This window comes from Pseudorasbora parva, chromosome 5, assembly GCF_024679245.1.
Source record: "Pseudorasbora parva isolate DD20220531a chromosome 5, ASM2467924v1, whole genome shotgun sequence".
Classification (NCBI taxonomy): domain Eukaryota; kingdom Metazoa; phylum Chordata; class Actinopteri; order Cypriniformes; family Gobionidae; genus Pseudorasbora; species Pseudorasbora parva.
This window is the reverse complement of record NC_090176.1, coordinates 12,314,941-12,336,986: the sequence shown is the minus strand read 5'-3', so window position 1 is coordinate 12,336,986 and position 22,046 is coordinate 12,314,941.

The following is a 22,046-nucleotide window of genomic DNA, read 5'->3' as shown; positions in this document are numbered from 1 at the left end:
GTCAATGAGGCTGTAGTCATTAGGTGACAGTGCTAAGTAGAGCTGGGTGTCGTCAGCATAGCTGTGGTAAGCAATATTGTTCTTTTTTATTATTTGGCTCAGTGGCAGCATATACAGGTTAAACAGGAGTGGTGCAAGAATGGACCCTTGTGGGACTCCGCATGTCATGGATGTCCACTCAGACTTATGGTCTCCTATACTCACATAATAACCTCTCCCTTCTAAGTATGATCGGAACCATCTGAGGACCATCCCAGAAAGCCCGACCCAGTTTTCCAGCCTGTCTAGAAGTATGTTGTGGTCAACAGTGTCGAATGCAGCACTGAGATCGAGTAGAACCAGAATTGATGTTTTGCCTGTATCAGTATTTAAGCGAATATCATTTATAATCTTTATGAGCGCTGTCTCTGTGCTGTGATGCGGTCGGAAACCAGATTGAAAATTGTCAAAGAATCCGTTTGAGTTTAAGAATTTGTTTAGTTGATTGAAAACAACTTTTTCGATGATTTTGCCTATGAAGGGGAGATTTGAGATTGGTCTGTAGTTGCTCAGTATGGAGTTATCTAGATTTCTCTTTTTCAGAAGAGGCTTAACTATTGCAGTTTTAAGGGCGGTTGGAAAAGTCCCGTAGAGAAGTGAGGAGTTCACCACTTCTAGGAGATCTGCTTCCAAACAGTTAAACACACTTTTGAAAAAAGAAGTGGGGAGTGCGTCAAGGGTGCAGGTTGATGTTTTAAGATGCTGTACTGTGTCTTCTAAAATTTTACCGTCAATTGTTTCGAAATCAGACATAGTAATTTTCCGAGGGTTTGGTCTGATCTGACTGACCCCAGAGCAATTAGAGGATGTGCTGATCGCCTTTCTGATATTTTTGATTTTCTCTGAGAAGAAGGAAGCAAACTCACTGCATTTGCTGTCTGAGAGCATTTCTCTGGGAATGTGACTCGGGGGGTTTGTTAGTCTGTCTACAGTAGCAAAAAGAGTGCGCGTGTTGTTTATGTGTTTGTTTATAATATTTGAGAAGAAGGTCTGTCTAGCTTTGCCTAGTTCAACATTGAAAGCATGAAGGCTGTCTTTATAGATGTTATAATGGACTACAAGTTTTGTCTTCCGCCACTTTCGTTCAGATTTTCTGCATTGTCTTTTCATTATTTGTATTGCTGTTGAGTTTCTCCATGGTGCCTTTTGTTTGCCACTCTTTTTCCTGACTTTCAGAGGGGCAATATCATCCATTACACTCTTAACTTTTGAGTTAAAGGAGTCAAGGAGAAAATCAACAGAGTCTGCAGATATGCTTGGTTTTAGAGATAAAGCCTTCATAAACAGCACATTAGTGTTCTCATTTAAGCATCTCTTTTTGACAGGGACAGATCTAGCTTCAATGGCAGGAGTGATTGATATGTCAAAGAAAATACAGAAATGATCAGACAGTGCCACATCCTTAATAACAATCGATGAAATGTTTAGACCCTTACTGATAAGTAAATCTAGAGTGTGTCCACGATTGTGTGTGGGTCCATTTACATGCTGTGTCAAATCAAAAGTGTTAAGAACAGTCATGAGCTCTTTTGTTGTACTGGATTCAATATTATCTATGTGAATGTTAAAATCCCCAGCAATAGCAAAACAGTCGAACTCTGAGGAAATTATTGATAACAGTTCTGTAAATTCCTCAATAAAGGCTGGAGAGTACTTTGGAGGCCTGTAAACAATGATAAGCAGGATGCGTGGTGAACCTTTTAACACAATACCCAGATATTCTAGAGACAAATAGTCACCAAATGATACTTGCTTACATTGATAGAAATCTTTAAAAAGAGCAGCAACACCCCCACCTCTCCTAACTGCTCTGCAAACACTCATAAAAGTAAAGTTAGGAGGGGCTGCTTCATTGAGGACTGTTGCACTACAGTTTTCTTCTAACCACGTTTCATTTAGAAGCAAAAAATCAAGGTTGTTTGTGGTTATTAAGTCGCTGACTAGGAATGATTTGTTCTTAAGTGAACAGATGTTTAAAAGTGCTAACTTAACAGTATTAATTTTTTCACCCACATTAGTCTTAGTTTGACAGGTAACAGGCAGCAGATTATATTGGTTTGTTAAACGGCCTGACAAGGCCTTAGACTTTCTTTCACGTAACAGAACAGAGATAGAGAAAGAGGCAGGCACACTGGGTTCCCACTTGTTTTGTAAACATTTGATAAAGTTACTGTTATCATAGCGGGGACCCAAAACACATCACTGAGAGCTGGAATCAGTTGTTTTTGGTTCACCTACAACAGATGGAGGAGGGTGTGGGCCCTGGCGTTGTGACCGAAGAAATCTCACAGGAGGAGGGGGAGCTGGGCCCACAGGCTTTGGTGGTTGTGGGGCTCGACGCTTTTTGGTTGATATCTGGGGGCTCGCAGCAATTGAGTGTGATAGTCTAGTTCCAACAAAAATCAGTTCCTCCATTTTCTCTGAGAAGCCCAGATGCGGGGATGCTGGAGAGAGGAATGACATGTCTGGTGAGAGGGGCTGTTGCTCTGGTGTTATCGGAAGTTGAAGTATGTTGTCCTGGCTTTGCTGTCCATTTTCAAGAAAGTCATCTTTAGGTGCTGAATCTTGGAGCAGTTCTAATCCTTCACAGTCTGTCTGTAGTGAGCTCTGTGGGCAGGGCTCAGCTGGGAGTGTGTCCGTGAGCAATTGTTGTGACTATGTGGAGTTCTCATTGTCCTTGTGGGATGTGTCAGCCGAGTGTCCATTCAGAAGCTGAAATGAATTCCTGTGGTCATCCATACTCTGTATCAGGTTGAGTGGGTTAAAACACACAGCTGAAGGATGATGAAGGGAAAAATAAATATTGTCCTTTAGCACTCTTGCACCAAGTTTGTTTGGGTGGTGGCCATTTGATGTAAACAGTTGTCTCTGACTCCAGAAGAGATTGAAGTTATCAATGAAGTTCACTCCATTCATGTTACAGGTTTTTTGCAGCCATGTATTAAGCCCAAGCAACCGTGAGAATCTATTTGTTCCTCTTGCTGGCAGTGGTCCACTGATGAACGACTGAACTTTCAGTTTTCTAAGTGTTTCAAAAAGTTAATTGAAGTCCGACTTCATGAGTTCTGACTGCTCTCTCTGAATATCGTTCTTCCCCACATGAATGATTAGTTGATTTGCAGTCTTATGTTTCATCAGAATGTTCTCAATTTCCCTGTTTACATCAGAAATGGTTGCTTGTGGAAGGCAGCATGTAGTTGTATCTCTGCTGCGAATGTTTCTGACTGTAGAGTCACCCACTATCAGAGTCCTTGGCTCGGCTGCGCTCTGAGCTGAGGGCCGCTGTCTGCTCGACCTTGAGCACCTGTTAGCATTAGTGTTAGCTGTGGGCTGATGCAATCTGTGTTCGATCATATTCATCACGTTTGGGGATTCCTCACCCACATTCATTAATACTTCAAATCTGTTTTCTAGATGTATCGACGGTGGTCGGAAACTAGAGTTTGCAATCCTTGTGTCTGGGGTAGAGCATGCAACGGCAGCAATATATGAAGCTCGTGACAATCTGATGTCTCGAGTGCGTTTGGGTCTTGCCCCCTGTTTGTGCCATCGATTAGTGTGTCGATCAGTTTCTTGTTTCTCTATCTGTTGAGTAGCACTAAATTTATGGGACTCACCGGCTGTGTGCAGAGGGCGTTCGTGATGAAGCTCTGCTGTGTGATTCGTCCGGTTGGGTGGTTCCGCAAATAACTTTGTTTCAAGAACTGCAATCCTTTGTAAAAGTCTGTGGCAGTTTGTGCAGCAAGAAGATTCCTTAGCTAGAGGAGGCATTTTCTTATCCTTTCGATAGTAGGCAGCTGTGTTTTCCCTTCCGGAATGTAAGCTGATGGCAGGGAGAGGCTGGTCAGATGAAATGTTCCACTTTTTTGTAGTAATCCAGTCAACAGAGTTTCTAGTTTTATCGTTGAAGTCAAGCTTTGTTGTTAGAGCACTGTGTTGATTTGCTGAAGTTAAAATTATGAGATAAAATATAGAAGCGATAGAGCAAAGCGCGGAGCAGTAAGCAAGAGCGTCCGAACAGTAGCGAAGCAGGAAGTAAAGTTTATAGACAGAAGAATACAAAAGACAAATGCACGGGACATTTCCTTATGGAGCACAGTCCCTGCTAGAAAAAAGGGGACCTTTGTTCTTATTACAGGAGGTGAATAATTTCCTCTTTTTGTACCATTTAGGTTGTACTAACCAGCAGCCCGCCACCGGTCCTCCTCCCATCCAGTCCACCACCAGTCCTCCTCCTCCTCCCATCCAGTCCAGCAAACAGCCCATCACCAGTCCTCCTCCTCCTCCCATCCAGTCCAGCATACAGCCCATCACCAGTCCTCCTCCTCCTCCCATCCAGTCCAGCATACAGCCCATCACCAGTCCTCCTCCTCCTCCCATCCAGTCCAGCATACAGCCCATCACCAGTCCTCCTCCTATCCAGCCCATCACCAGTCCTCCTCCCATCCAGCCCATCACCAGTCCTCCTCCCATCAAGCCCATCACCAGTCCTCCTCCCATCCAGCCCATCACCAGTCCTCCCATTCAGCCCATCACCAGTCCTCCTCCCATCCAGCCCATCACCAGTCCTCCTCCCATCAAGCCCATCACCAGTCCTCCTCCCATCCAGCCCATCACCAGTCCTCCTCCCATCCAGCCCATCACCAGTCCTCCTCCCATCCAGTCCACCATCCAACTCACCACCAGTCGTCCCATCCTACCCATCACAGAACCACCTCAGCAGTAACGAAGTAAGTTCTGTTGATATTTTCAAATAGCATATAAATCATGATTCAATTGCTAGTCATCTTTTTTTCATGTTGTTTATTCACGGTATACATGATAACCATGTTAAACATTTAATCTGTCACTCCTTCTTAAACTGAAATAATACTCTAAATAAGAAAATGTATTTTAATTTGAAACATAATAATACAAATGACCGATTAGTGTAAGGTGACTTCTGAGGTGTTATACCAGTAACTACTGTAATATTTAGGTCTAGATAACTTGCCTTTCAAATATTACTAAAGGGAAATATAACATTTTTAAAATTCTGGCAGAATAGTTGACAGATGCTGAAGCAAAAACAAACTTTTGGCAAGTGAATTACTGAGGTGGTATCAGCCACAATGTGCCACTAGAACAGCTTCAATCTATACAGGAACTGATGATGATGGAGAGCACTGTTGCACATCCAAAGTCTGCTGTAGGTGTTTGGTGACTAATTTTTAGCTGTATAGAATTCGCTTCAGTCTACTGTGTATATGGACAAGCTCAGTATGTGCACACACACATCAAAATACACGGCTGTAAGAATTCCCATCCTATGCTGGTTTCTGTTAAGTAAGAGATAATGTATAGAGAGGCGGATGTTATAGCAAATACATGCACGACAGGCTGATCGGGACTTGAATCAGCCTGAAGGGGTTTGTATTCGCTATAACATCCGCCTCTCTATACATTATCCCGTTTATTACATGGCTACCTACCAAATAAATCAATAATTTTACACAAAATATTGATTTAAAAAGGAGTTTATTGATTTTAAAATGATTGTATTGCTTCCGTTAAAGAACCCCATGTCCATGGGAACACTCTGTTTTTCCATGGCAACGGTGTGTTATACTTAGCAGTGGTCTGTTATCAAGAAATAACAGACCGCATTCTACATTAGAATTTAACCAAGCCAGGTAATAATAAATGGTAATCAACTCAAAATATGTGTAACTTAGCAAGCTTTCATATTCTGTGGGGAGCGTGGATTCATGTCATCGTAATCAATTTCTTATTTCTCAGTTTGTTTATATGTGCTTATAAATTAGGCCCCTGATGATCATAAAAAAAAACCCTATTCTTGTCTCCAATGAAGACAAGATATTTTCAAAATTCAAACTTAAATTCAAAATGAGTTAATATTAGCTAAAAAACAATACAAATGTTCAGCTTGTCTTTGTAGAGTATTCAATTTAATAGGTTGAAAATGATTTGCAAATCGTTGTATTATGTTTTTATTTTCGTTTTACAGTTGACCCAGCTTCACTGAAATTGGGGTTTGTAAAACCCATTGAATCAGATTGACAAAATCTTCATACTTAGTAAATAATTCTCTGAGACAACTGTGGTCTGTGAATTGAAGTCTGGAAGACACATCTCCAGACAATATTGAGGTTATAGGATAAAGGTAATATGTGTAGGAGGAACTACATTCATTGTTTTCCCCCTCATCTTGCAGGCTTTTCCTTCAATTGGTCACCTGTGTGTAAATCTTGTAGTCTATAACCCTTGATAGAGCGAAGAAGTGACCATACAGCATATGGTTAAACAATTTCCATGCATTTCAATGAGTGCCCTGCAAAAGATTACAATCTATATATTTCCAATTGTAATGTGATATTATATATTTGTTATTGGAATAAAGGTATTTAGACCAGTATTCATTGTAATAACAGCTCTTCACAGATACATTTCCTTAATCTCAACAGGTATGTCTGCAAACAATAAAAAGAAGCAGAAGAATTCTGCAGCCTCAGACATGTCTACAAGGAAGAAACTGAGGGGGAAAAAATCACCCAAAGGTTATTAAGCTTTCCTAGATTTACATTTCACCATTTCAAATCAGACTTCAAATAAAGTGATTATTTTGCCTTAGCCAGATGTACGTAAGTCATAAATATAATGTGTTGCCTGTCAAAATCATTTTTTAATTAATTGATGAAGATGTATGAGGTCAAACTCATGTACGTTTTGTTGCTATTTAAGAATGTAACCATGGGATCCTAGAAGGGGAACCTTACTACCCAGTGAAGAGGGTGATCCGCTGCAAAATGCAGAAGGTTAGCTTTACAATAATTAAAAGTCTTATATGTACTCAGTGGAATTGCAGCACCTCAACTGGAAACCCCTTAACCACATAACTTTGATGTTTTTTTCAGGGGATCCAAATTAAGTTGGTGGAATGGGAGCCCTGTTCACTCTGGTATGTACAATTTATCATAGTTTTGATTGGAATAGCCTTATTCTTAGTGTAATGATAGTTGATAAACCCAGCCACTATCGTTACACTTAGCATTTCAAAACTTAAAGTAATAGCCTTGGCTTGTATTTGTGGTTGGCTCTGGCTCAATGTGTCGAAGTGTCCTTGGGCATTCTTCGAGAGAGTTTCACATCTAATGCTGGCTATTTCACATGCAAGCATGTCAGCCAATTAAATAATCCATGCCATGGGACCTTTAAGGCAGAAAAACCTGACTGCCATAATTGAGAGACATATGTTGGACATAAGAACCAATTTATTCTAAGCAAAAGGGGAGGTCTTTCATGACCAAATTTTCAAGACTAATATTGTGCAGCAAATTGCAGAGGTCTTTTACTATGGATACCTTCAGAGCAGAGGTATATGATTTCAAACAACAAACCTTGTCATGTTTGTTTTGAATTTAATTCATGGCTGATGTAAAGACCTAAATTATAAACAATCTCTTTTTATTACAGTGGGAAAACTTGGCCGCCACAGTGGGTGACGGAGGAGAACACCACTAATTAAGGAAATGTCCAATCCCATTGTTTTGTTCCATAAGTTTTGTTCCATGTGAATGTTGTTTACAGTATATTAAAACAAAAAAAATAAAAGCCTGAAAGACTCTTTTTGTTGCAAACCAGAGAACACATGCTGTTTTTACAAAAGCTTGACAGATCATCTCTCTCCTTCACACAGATAGATAGATAGATAGATAGATAGATAGATAGATAGATAGATAGATAGATAGATAGATAGATAGATAGATAGATAGATAGATATTGCATACTTCAAATAATATAAATAAAATTAATTCACCTCCAAGAAGAGAAAAACTTGATAATACACCAGAAATAAGTTATTACCACTGATCTTTAATATAGATCAGTGGTTATTACTAAGACCAGACACGTGGTGGCAGCACTGAATATGTCATAAGAAACGTCATTACATCAGTGGAACGCTGCCTGGATATTTATTGACATATCAACATATCATGCTCGAGGAGTAATACCACAAATAACACGCCAGTCCATATTCTTGGACTAACAATGATTCCAAACTAAAAAAAATACTTCTTTTTTGTAACTCATCACTTTGTCAACATTAGTTTCTCCCGCTTCCACGGATTAATGTGTTGATCAGCAAATCAACCTCAGACAAAACGCATATAGTGGGCAGGGGTTTGATCCGTCAGATGGAGCGAAATCGCAAGGAAGAGTATGTGGAATCTGCTAGGCGATAGCAGCGTCCATAGCAACCAAAACGTTGCAGTTTCACGTTATTCTGGCGAGATCTGAAAAATCTTCTCAATAACGAACAAGCGAGTGATTATGTACATTCACTGAGTGAATATTATGAAAATAAAATATATATTTCTCGCTAGAAATGTAATCAAAATTTATTTTTATGCAGAAACTAACTAAAAATATTGATTTTTTCACTAAAAATTAGAGAAATGCCCACCATGTTTTTTTGTTCTCACGGTCGGAATCTTGAAAGTCACGTGACTTGGACGCAAAACAATAGGAAAAGAATAGGCAAAAAAAACGTAACAGTCATACAATTCAAGGGCAATTATTGTAACCCCTCTACGTTTTGCACTTTGGACCAACGTAGTCAGGGTACATTTTTATATGAGACTGGGTTGGCAATTGCGTTCATTACTTATCCGTGAACCATCCAGACGCAGCTCCCGGACCACTACATGATATTCTTTCCGCTTTTTCAGGATTTAATGTACTTAACAGCTTCGTGCACCTGTGCAGTGCACTGACAACAACTACACGGGCAATCGCACTCACACATACAACCAAATCAGCATCCATTTCGACTCACAGACTAGCTGTCATAAAAAGCCGCTTTTTTGTGTTGTGTTTTGGTCCAAGCGGCAAGTAAATGTGAATGGCTGTTGTCACTATAACGATCGCGTCAGCACTAGCTTCAGCCACGCCCTCCGTCAAGCGTTAACGCCTACGCCCCGTGTGAATGTGGCGTGAAGGGGCAAAGGGGTTTCGGCGGCGAGCCTATTTTTGTTGCGCTGCTGACGCTCAAAGTGAAAGCACACTTTTAATGGACAAAATAAATATGATTTCACACAAAAAGTGCTTAAAATGCACACAAGAAACACGTGTAGTGTATTTTAACAACTGGAGTGTGTGTCGTGGCAAATTCTAAGTTCTTGATTGTCTCCGGTGCTTTAAAGAAAATCTCTCAGAGTCGAAGTTCCAGGTCTCAGAAGAAATTAACTTTATTGTATGAGCAACAAAGTGAGATGCCAGCTGAACATCTGACCATCTCTTCCTCAGCTCACACTTTTATACAGTTCTAGCTCAAGGTTTCATGGGAGGTGCATTACTCCCCACACTTTTTGCCACAGTTGCTCTATTCATAAACTTATCTAGTCTTCTTTGTAATGGTGGCCGACTGCCACTAGTTTTTCTTTCTCATCCATTAGGCACCATTCTTTTTACAGTCACCTCCTGGTTTTTTTCCACAATTATATATCAACAATGTATCATATTTGTCTGTGGGCCTTCCCCGCCTTCCCAGTACATGACAGTTTCCCAGCACTTCTCACCCATTTTCCCTTACAACTAATGTAACACCTCCTGTTTCTCACGCTTTGATGTTTCTTACAAGCGGCAGACCTTGGTTTCTTGGTGCTCAGCTAAGGCCAGCTTATACTGCAGCTAAGGCCTGGTGAGGCCTACTAAGGCCTAATGAAAATGAATTTCCTCTACATGTGTCAAAAAAGAAAACGAAGAATACAAATATTTGTAGAAGATTTACCCATTTAAACTTGTTTTAATTGTTCATTTTGGGTGAAAGTATGGTTATGATTATAAAAATAAAGCAAAAGAGCCAGAAAATATGATAAACTTTCTTTTAGTTTAGTATGTAACAAGAATATATATGTAGCTATGTATACACAAAAAGCGCTCAAAATGCACACAAGAAGCACGTGTGGTGTGTTTTAACAATAACTGGAGTATGTCATTAAAGAAAACGAAGAATACAAAATAGAAGATTTAACCATTTAAACTTGTTTTACGGGGGGGGGGGGGGTTGTATTCAATATCCTGAATCCTTGTCCTTGCGGGGACATTTTTATATATTTTATACATATTTTCTTTCTATGAGGAAACAAGCTTATAAATCCTAGAGAATTATTAGGTTTTTTTTGTTTGTTTTTTTGAAATTGTAAAATTGCTGAAAGTTTTGTGTGATGGGTAGATAGAGTGTAAGGGGAGAGAATATACAGTTTGTACAGTATAAAAATCAATACGCCTATGTAGGCTATACCCAGACAGATAATGAATCAGACGTGTCTGTGTGTGTGTGTGCGAACATAGAGCAGAATAGAGTATAAGGGATGGATAAGACGGATGGAGTCAAATACAGCATTATACATTACAGTATGTATGTCATGTGATACTGCAAACAGAGAGGATGCTGACTGTAACTCACCCATATAAAGCTCAGCTACAGTATAGATTCAGTCATATGGCACAGTGAGAACATTTACTCTATTGGCACCAAACACCAAAGCTTGACGTTAATAAGAGCGGAAGGTCCTTGTATGGGCCGTACGGGCTCTTCTCCCGGTAGGGTGCGCGTGACTAGAGCGAGAGAGGAAATGCACCCCCATAAACACTCTCTCGGCTGCAGATCCAGTCGTCCGTGAACACTTATGACGCGCCGCGCTCCACTTTATTCCTATGGGTGACGTCAAGCACCAAACACCAAAGCTTGACGTTAATAAGAGCGGAAGGTCCTTGTATGTAACTCTTCAGCACAGCATTCCGGGAAGGCAGCGCTGCATTTGAACCGATTTGAACACAGAAATGATGGGGAGCTTTGCAACATCGCGGATTTCCACGGTAATTGCTGTTACAGGACTTCAGCAAATCATACCAAAGAAGTGTGTTTTTGACGGAGCGGTCCCAGCGATAAAGGTTCGGTCCTGCTTTGGAAGCAGTCGGTGAGTAAAACTGCTTCATATGTCTATGCTGTTGGCTGTCGTCGCGTGAGTAAACATCAGTAAACAACACGACTGCGTGCTTCGTCATTCAAATGCGCTAACCGTTACTCTATTGTTGTTCTATGTATAACGTTACACTAGTCTGACATGCAAAACCGTTTTGCTTGCTACTGCTAAGGTTTAGTCGCATACAATAGTCCATAAACCGAATCATGTCCTCATAAACTGCGAGTAAACACACAAATGTTGACTGGCCACTGAATACAGTACATACCACAGAGACGGATGTCCTGCTGTTGCTGTTTCTCCTGTTCAATTTATTTCAGCCTCCGAATGATTCTGGATCATATATCTATTAGCTGAGCTCCATAGCCATGGGTTTGTCCACGCTTGAGGACGTCACCGCTTTGCGCCCTCGTCATTCTTTAGCTCCGCCCACACGATACGCCTCCAGGCGCTAGGTTTTTTCCGGAAAGACTCGGTACAGCCCATATTTCTTTTATAAATATAAAAAAACTAAAGACTTTTCGGAGATATGAAGGATGCAATACTACTCTATAACTATTAACTGAAACTGAGTGTTTCACCCCCCCTTTAACGTTACGGTCGTCCTTGTGATTTTTGTTACTTCAACGGGGTGAATAAAGTTTTTCACTGACTAATAGTTCCCTTTCGAACGGTCAGTCGTACTGCGTCTTAAGACGCAAATGGGAAATAATCTATTTCTCGAATTACTGAAGTGTTTTTGTAAAATCACGCAGTTCTACTGCCCAGTCAAAACAGTGTAGAGATTCTCGCACGCTATTGGCTGGCAAGTGGGAACTGCATGAACTAATGGCAGAGCAGTGTATCTGAGCGAACGCAAAACGGGGTAAAAAGCCTGCGAACGTGGCACAAATACCCGCCAAAAGGCGCCCTTAAATACGCTGTAATGCCCTTAAAACGTCAGATTAATCTCCTTCAGCGACGATCTCGATCCTTGCTGATATAAACTCGGAAGCTACACCACCTCGCCGAGAACAGACGAGTCGGCAGCGGAATCGTGTACGAGCCAGCCCGGACATCCTGCAACGAGTCAGTGGCCTGTTTTCAGCGGACTCAATTGTCAGCTGTCCTGTGAGCTGTCGTGCCCTTCCCCTGCTCTCTCCGGCACACTACGGTGTATCCTTAAATTTTTTTACTGAATAGCGACTTATGTAATGTCGCAACACATATGCGTTACATGCAGCACTCACCTGCATGAAGAGGATGGCCACGATGTGTGTGTGCTCTGTCTGGGTAAAGCCCACGCAGACACCGCTCTCTCTGGGTCCGGCTGCTCTCACTGCGAGAGTATGCCCATCTCCTCTCTCCGCTCACGGACAGCGCTCTTTTCAGGGCGCAACCCCATCCCTCGCGCTCTCCCGTTCCCTTTCCAGTCCGAACCCCGGCGGAAAAAACGGCGGAGCCAGAGGGTTGAGTACACCGAGGCGAACGAGCTCATGCCGCCCAGTGCCCGCTTGCCTCATTCTCGCCTCAGAGAGACGTTTCTCCCGCGACGTTCTCTCGATCGGACCTGCTCCCTCCGCTCGAAGCCGAGGGCCTGGTCTTATTCAGCGGCAATGAGGAAGACGAGCATCCACACGATGACTCCATGTCTCTTGCTGTTTCAGATGCTGAGGAATGGTCGGGCTCGGTCGACGACCCCATCCCCTCGACATCCCAGCAGTGCAGCTACTCAAAGGTCGGTGCGGACACGGAGCTGATCCGTGTCCTTACAAAGGCCATCAACAAGCTCGGCCTGGACTGGGCCTCCCCTGAAGAGCCTGCACGCAGCTGCCTCGACGAGTGGTATCTGCCAGGGCGCCAGCAGGCCCCTCAGCAGAGAGCCGTGCCGTTCTTTCCTGAGGTGCACGAGGAATTGGCGAAGTCATGGTGCGCCCCCTACTCTGCTCGTTTACGCCCATCCATCTCGCACGCGCTCTCCACCATCGACGGCGCAGTCGAGAAGGGCTACGAGAGGTTTCCTCCCCTCGAGGAAACTGTGGCCGCGCACCTCTGCCCACCCTCCACGATAGGCTGGAAGCCCAAAATAGTCCATCCTTCCAAGCCCTGTCGAACAACGTCAGCCTTGGCGAATAGGGCATATGCTTCCGCCGGCCAGGCAGGCTCCGCCCTCCACTCGATGGTGGTCCTGCAGGTATTTCAGGCCAAGCTCCTCCGAACTATGGACGAAACTGGTCCAAACCAAGAGGTTTTTCGTGACCTTCGAAGCGCCACAGACCTGGCCCTTAACGCCACAAAAGCCACCGCCCAGGCCATCGGCAGGTCCATGGCTTGCCTCGTTGTGCTGGAACTCTGGCTAAACCTCACCGAGATCAAGGAGGCCGATAAAACCGCCTTCCTTGATGCTCCAATAGCTCCGAACGGCCTGTTCGGCCCAGCCGTCGACGGGTTTGCAGACCGCTTCACCACGGCACAGAAAGCGTCCCAAGCAATGCAACACTTTCTCCCAAAACGAGCTAGCTCTGCTTCCCGTCAGAGAGCTCCATACCTCCAGCAGCAGCAAATGCCACAGCACAGGACGGTGCACGTGCCTGCTCCGCCCCGCCCACCACAGGATCAGCGTCATCGTCAACGTCAGACCAAGCACTTCCCGCCTAAGCGTCAGGGTCCCCGGCCAAAAATAGTGCTGGAACCTTAATGCAGGAAGCAATCCTGACATACTAGTCAGGAAGAGAGGAGGGTTGAGCCCCGCCCAGGCTGGTCCGACCCCCAAAACACTCCGAAATCTCTCCCCATGGCCCGTTTTTGTTCCGGCCAAGGAGAAAAATGTTTTTTCGAATGTTGTGAGTGTATGCTGCGAGCCCGCGCTGATGCGCGCTCCCTTGCATTCTGCCGCTGTAACAGTGAGTTCAATAAAAAACATGAATATTCAAAAAATGAGTTTTCTGTCTCTTCCGCACCACACGGAAGTCGACGTGCTGCACAGCACGCCGCTTTCCGACACTATAAAACCTCTGTACAACTGGGCAGAGGCTTGGAAAGCCATCCCTGGTGTGTCACAGTGGGTTATAAAAACAATTCAACGAGGTTACTCGCTCCAATTCGCACGCAAACCACCCCGTTTCGCGGGCATAATGCACACTTCGGTGGAGAGCAACGTGATTCACGTCCTCAAAACCAAAGTGGAGTGCCTTTTGATGAAAAATGCTATAGAGGCGGTGCCTCCAACACAGAGCGAATCAGGGTTTTACAGCCGCTATTTCCTCGTCCCCAAAAAAGATGGCGGCCTCAGACCCATCTTAGACCTCAGACATCTGAACAAAGCTCTTATCAAACGGCCTTTCAGAATGCTGACGTTAAAACAGATCCTCGTGCAAATCCGCCCAATGGACTGGTTTTTCTCAGTGGATCTGAAAGATGCTTACTTTCATATCCAAATTATCTCACGTCACAGACCGTTTCTGAGATTCGCGTTCGACGGGAAGGCCTATCAGTACACAGTCCTGCCATTTGGCCTGTCTCTGGCCCCCCGTACTTTCACAAAGTGCATAGATGCAGCTCTCTCCCCCTTAAGACAAGCGGGAATGCACATCCTGAACTACCTCGATGACTGGCTCATACTACCCCAGTCAGAGGAAGAAATTATATCTCACAAATCTGTGCTACTCAGCCATCTAGAATGCCTGGGTCTCAGAATAAATACAGCCAAGAGCTCATTGCTTCCCAGGCAGAGAATCTCCTTCCTGGGAACGATCTTAGACTCAGCCCAAATGAGGGCGTGGTTATCAAACAAACGTGCTCTGACTACACAGCAGCTTGCATGTTCGTTCAAAACGGGCATGATGCGCATGCGCCCCCTGCAGTACTGGCTGAAATCACGGGTTCCTCCCCAAGCGTGGCATTCAGGCCAGCTTTGGATCAAAGTGGGCCATAGCTGCTACAAGGCAGGGGTGAGCTTGGGGACAGTTTCCAGACAGATAGTGGTCACCACGGATGCCTCCAACACGGGTTGGGGCGCTCTGTGCGAGGGCGAACCGGCCTTTGGCTCATGGTCGAGCACGGAGGCACGGTTGCACATAAACTGCCTAGAAATGCTGGCAGTAGTGCTAGCCCTCGAGATTTTTCTACCACGTCTCTCAGGTCACCATGTTCTAGTCCGCACGGACAACACAACAGTGGTCTCCTATATAAACCGCCAGGGCGGGCTCAGGTCGAGATGGCTCAACCAACAGGTCAGGCATCTCCTCCTATGAACGAAAGGCAAACTACATTCGCTAAAAGCGGTGCATGTGCCGGGCAAACTGAACCAGGGAGCAGACATGCTCTCCAGGGGCCTCGTGTCCCCAGGGGAATGGACTCTCCATCCCCAAACGGTTCAGATGATATGGAAGGTTTTCGGGAGGGCAGAGGTAGACCTCTTCGCCTCCGAAGACAACTGTCACTGCCCAATTTATTTTTCAAAGTGCACTTGGCGAACCCACCACTGGTTTCCCGAGTTAATTCAGCTACTTTCAGCAGCCCCATGGCCAATTCCCCTGAGAAAAAATCTCCTTTCTCAGGCGAATGGGACAGTCTAGCACCCCCGTCCCAAACTATGGGCACTACATCTCTGGCCTCTCAAAGAGACCTAGAATACTTCCCAGCGAATGTCCTGAGCACTATCAGTGAAGCTAGAGCTCCGTCGACTAGGCATCTCTATGTCCTTAAATGGGCGGCGTTCTCTGACTGGTGTTCAACCAGGAACCATAACCCACTATCATGCGAGATATCACAGATACTTGTTTTTCTGTAAGAGATGTTGGATGCAGGACGCACTCAATCCACGCTCAAAGTATACAAGGCAGCTATCGCTGCTTCTCATGCACCGATAGCTGACCAATCAGTCGGCAGACATGACATGGTCATAAAATTCCTAAAAGGAGCCAGGGGACTCAACCCTCCTCACCCTCCTACTGTGCCAGCTGGGACCTTTCACTGGTCCTACAAGCACTAAAAAGACCTCCCTTCGAACCGCTGCAAGCGGCCGATCTAATACCGATTTCGCTGAAAACTGCCCTGCTGTTAGCACTGGCATCAGTTAAAGGGTTACTTCAGCGATTAACATATGGCTTTGTATCAGTAGAAACCCTGGAGTATATTCAAATGATCGTGCTCCCCCCTCTTATATCCCCCTGAGACGAGAGATTTATGCATTTTATTTCTGGAAAAATTCCTCTCGTGACGCAAATTGACGATATTTGCGTCACGAGAGGAATGTTTGCCCAGAGCCTAAAGACTACAGCCAGCAGAGGGAGCCATTTCCGCATGTTTTCAACTTGTGCATGGGGAATGGGAGATTACACTTACAGCACAGCTCAGCTACAGGCATTATTTTAAACGGATGCTAAGCAATGTAAGTGTTTTAACTTCTCAAATTAATTTCTATGAAAGTTAAGCTTCCAAAGGCATGAACTGAAAACGCGTTGTGAATGTATGCCGCGAACGTGGTCGCGATTACCTCAGCTCTCATCACGAGAGCTCATCAACTTATTTATGACGTTAAATGTAATCTGACTCCTAATCTGAGTCTGCTGTGAGACTCACGCGGCAACTCGATGTTATATTGAACACACACGTTCAGTATTTAATTGTACTTTCTGAACTCAGTCACTGTAATCCAGTAGGTGGCTTTGGGAATGGCCTCACTGGGCAGCGAAGCATTCTGGCAATTGTAGTCTTTCATCCCCATGAGACAAAAATAAATGTTCTGTCTTTTCTCAGTCTAGAAAGCACCAAATTCAAAAATAATTTCACATTTCTACTACATTAATGACCCAGTTTAAATACAGATTCATCTCAGCGCTGAAGTACCCCTTTAAGCGTGTGGGTGACATTCTAGCGCTCTCTGTGAACGCGTCATGTATAGAATTTTGCCCAGGTGATTCTAAAGTCATCCTCAAACCAAGACATGGTTATGTGCCTAAAGTGCTTTCAACACCGTTTAAAGCACAGGTAATCACCCTTTCTGCTCTTCCACCCTCTGAGGATGAGAGACAGTTACACCTGCTCTGCCCAGTTAGGGCTCTTAGGGCATATACCGACCGCTCCTCCCACTTTAGACAGTCGGAGCAGCTCTTTTTAAGTTTTGGTGGCCGCACTAAAGGACTTCCAGTCACCAAACAAAGCCTGGCCAGATAGCTAGTGGATGCAATAGCATTAGCTTACACCAACATGGGCCTTCAATGCCCCATAGGTGTCAAAGCTCACTCCACCAGAGGGATGGCCTCTTCCTGGTCGTGGTCTGGTGAAGTTTCAATTGGTGACATCTGTAGATCGGCAGGCTGGTCCTCACCATCTACTTTTTTCTTTCCAAGCGTTTCCATTAGCGTACTAATGGGAAGTACTAAGACGCAGCGTACTAAGACGCAGTACTGCTTCCCTTATCTCAGGGAACCGAGGTTACGTAAGTAACCGAGTACGTTAGTGAAATAGAAAAAAAAGCTCTTTTAATGTTCCTCTACCTCATGTAAATTAGCTAAGCAGGAGCAGCAAACTATCTTAAAATACCGAAAGAAAAGTGAGAGGGTCGCACACCGGACGCAAAGCTCAGTTTTGAATCTTCTTCTGACAGAAGAGCTGCACGATGTGTGTCTTGTAGCACAGGGTGAAATCAGTAAGTTATGTATATTGACAAGGAAATAAATATAAAAAAAAAAAAAAAAATTGAAGGAAATAAATATAAATTTAATCTAAACCTTGAAATGGCGCATCGTGGCGCGGCAGGATTTTGAATAACTTCCTGAGTGGCCGCGGACAGGCACCAAATGCCGCCTCCGGTGTGTGTGTGTTACACTGTTCGAATTTCAGCGGCGTCGTGCCGAGCTTCGCGTCCGGTGTTCGGGGTTGTAATCGTTTTTCATTGACTAATATTTTTTATTGACTAATGACTAACAGCATTTTTAAGTGAATCTGTTTTTTTTTTTTAAGTTTGCTGTTAAAACTGCCATTTGGAACATGGGAGGTGTCTTGGGGTGTTTTTTCTGGCGGTTACAGTCATCTGAGGAAATTGGTAAGCAGAAGCTGGTGATTATTGGACTCTTATATTAAAACGTTAACCTTATATCGTTAAGATACGGTTTAAAAAAGCAACAGTCAAGATGGTTGTGCAGTTTGTGTGCAAACACTGCAAGTTGTCTGTGCGAACGCATTGCAGATTTTACACCCTCTTGTGAACGCATGTTGGAGATTAATATTTTGTAAATAAATTGTTAAATTATGTTTAATTATTTAGGCAGCTGCCAAACCAACCAGGCTATACATCACAAGCACTTATCCTAAAACTTTAAGGCTGCATTTATTTGATCAGCAACAGTAATATTTTTAAATATTATTGCAATTTAAAATAACTGATTTCTTTTTAAATATATTTTAAAATATAATGTATTCCTGTTATCATTACTCCAGTCTTCAGTGTCACTTGATCCTTCAGAAATCTTTGTAATTAAGATGGCTTAACGTTACCAAAAACCAAAAAGTATTTGTTATTTTTTTACCTTATATCCTGACGAGTCTCATCAAGTTTTCCCATCGTCTATTACTTCAGTCTGATAAGGTTAAACTGACGCGATCATAGATATAGAATCCTCATTAGTGCCTGCCCAGATCAGTCAAATGAGGCATCTACATAATATGATCACGTCTGTTTGACTTTATCAGATGGAAGTCACAGCTGATGGGAAAACTTGATGAGACTCGTCAGGATATGTTGTAAAAAAATAACATAAGTACTGTTTGGTTTCTCACAGAAACCGATCAGGTCGTTTTTTGTGCACGTTGTCTAAGCATGTTTTTTTTTTTTTTTTTTTTTTGCTCTCAAAGACTTGTTACCCATTCACATGATTATATGACTGGCACACAGCAACGGTTGGAGTAAAAAATCTTCATTTGTGTTCTACTGAAGAAACAAACACACCTACATGTTGGATGCACTGGGGGTAAGCAGATAAACATCACATTTACATTTTTGGGTGAACTAAATTTAAATTTGGGTGACCTTTAAAATACATAGTTTCCAATTATAATGTAGTGTTGAATATTAATTTTAAAATGTAACAATAATAATAATTGAAGACATCAGTTGCAGTATTGGTATCGGTGAAATTGACCTTCATTCCTAAAAAAAGGTAAAATAAACAAAAATAAAAATATACTGTCTTTATGTTGTTTCCACATGTGGTTGGTTCCACATTAATTTGGAGATTAGCTGTGAAATTATTTTCTGTTTTTCATGCTAGTAAGTCAGTCAGTTCGATTTAAGATTCAAATTCTTCGTAACAAAAACATACCCTGTGAGTGCCTGTGTTTAGTGTTGATCACATACGAATATCCACTCAATTTCAAATGTGACATTGATTTTATACAACAGTTCAACAAATGAAAGGTATTAATATTAAGTGATGTTAATATAAAACACAGTTATTGTCTTAGCTCCAACGAGTTATTGCTCCAACGAAAGCCACTGCAGCACACAGCAGTGTTTGTGAACGAATCTGCGGCTTTAAAAAGATCATGAGACTTGCTTCGTTACTGAATTACGGTGACCGGTAGGGGACATGTTCGGTTCACATAGTTTGGTCGTGGCCACAACATATAAACTCATGGGAACGTGATATGTTGTTGCCACGAGATATTATTTTGTGGGAATGTCATAGTAAATCACGGGAACGTGATAATTAATCGTGGCCACGAGATCATTTTGTTGAGTTAACAACATGTCGTGGCATGGACTTCATATTTAGAGAGACCGACATCTATTTCTCGTGGCCACGAGTTATGTTTAGGGAACCACACCTCTCTCAAGCCCCATAAAGGCACCAAAGACGTCGTTACAAACCCCATCTCACTACAGTCGCTCCACAATCATTTTATGAAGCGACGAGAATAGTTTTTGTGCGCAAAAAAAACAATTAAATAACGAATTATATAGTGATGGGCGTTATGAATCAGCATATTGATTCATGATTTGGATCGCCAATGTCACATGATTTCAGCAATTTGGCAGATTGACACGCGATCTGAATCATTAATCAATACGCTGATTTATAACCAGTCAAAGCTTTGTTTTGATGTCGGCCTATCACTATATAAGTCGTTATTTAGTTTATTGCACACTAAAACTCTTCTGGTCTCTTCATAAACGATTGTAGAGCCACTGTAGTGAGATGGGCTTTGTAACGACGTCTTTAGTGCCTTTATGGGTCTTGAGAGAGGAAATGAAATTGGTGTCAATGAAGGCCTTTCTGAGTTATCAGATTTCAACACTAATATCTTCTGTGTCTGAAGATGAAAGGAGGTCTGACAGGTGTCGAACGACATTAGAGTAAGTAATTAATTAATGACAGAATTTTCATTTTTGGGTGAACTAACCCTTTAACATGCTGTGCGCTCTCCTTTGGCGCGATGGCTTCTGGTTCATTCAAGCCAGCAAATTTTCAATGAAAAAGCCCATTCAACTTAAGAATGCGCTTCAGTGTCTTTCACTTAATAACGTAACCATGTCTTAATGCCAGAGACTGCTCTATATCTGTTTATGCCATTCCTAATGCAAAGTAAAATGATGTTTCATCAGTCATCTCCATCTCCGATATAAAGTCGTTATTTAGATTTTTTTTTCCGCACAAAAACTATTCTCGTCGCTTCATCAAATTATTGTACAGCCGCTGTAGTGAGATGGACTTTGTATCGATGTTTTTAGTGCCTTTATGGGTCTTGTGAGGGGAAATGTACTGAATGCCAATGAAGGCCTTTCTGAAGCCTTTCTCAGCCATCAGCTTTCAACAAAAATTTCTTCATTTGTGTTCGGAAGATGAACGAAGGGCTTACGGGTGTCCAACGACACGAGGGTGAAGAATTAATGAAATCATTTTCATTTTTGGGTGAACTAACCCTTTAATTGCAATCTCACAAAGTTCCATTATAATCTGTCTAGACTGTTATTTATTAATATAGTACATATTGCTTTTATTAACATCAAAGGGCATACATCACCATGTTATTGCTGTTGGGAAAGCAGTGGTTTGATACATGTTTTTTTTTTTTTTCTTGTGCTTGCAGGTTCATTCTGAGAATAAACCCTGGTGGAACCAAATGGCAATCAAAATCACAGATCAGCCGGACATCTGGAAAAAGGGTCCAGAGAAAAATCGCCATCCTAAATCCCCTTGTGGCATCTTTCATCAGAGTTTGTGGACTTCGATTGGCAAAATTATTGAAGGCTTGTTCTGCTTTTCAGCATGTTTACATTTTTAGCCATGTTAAAATTCTATCAGAGCAAAAAAAAAAAAAAAAAACATGCTTAGAAAACATGCACAAAGAGCCCTGTGGCTCATGACAACACATTGATATATTAAGACACAAAACTATCAGTTTGTGTGAGAAATCGAGCCGTATTTGTATGATTTGTTTTATATCAAACACAACGCTATAGCCAACAGCCTGCAACGCACTTCACTTCCGGTAAGGTCAAAATACACGCTCTGGAAATGGGATATACAAGCCAGAGCGTGTATTTTGACCTTACCGGAAGTGAAGTACATTTTTGGGGATAAAAAACAGTTTACAGTGCTGTCACACCTGTTGTTAATTTCATTAATTGGTTTGTCTTTTTAAACTCTGTTTGGTTTGGTTGTTTTGTTCCTTTGTTTTCTGTGTATGTTGAATTCTGTGTTAAAGGTGCACTATGTTAGCCTGACAAGCCAGACCCACATCAAGATGTTTGGTCTGGAAACTCACCATAGACAGGGCTCAGTCTGAGGGGCGGGATAAACGGTTGTCTTTCAAACTCCCTCTGCATGCGATAGGATAGCGGTACACCAACCGGAGCAACGACGGTGAAGGGAAGCTTGCTGACTGATTAAACATTCGCCGTATCCGGTCAGCTAAACTCCGAACACATCTTCCCTTTTTAAGAATGACTTCAGTGCCGCTCTTTGTTCTTTTCTCAGAGGAAAGCTTAACTCCAAGTCTTCCGTAGGCGCGGGCAGAGCTGATTCGAAAGACCGC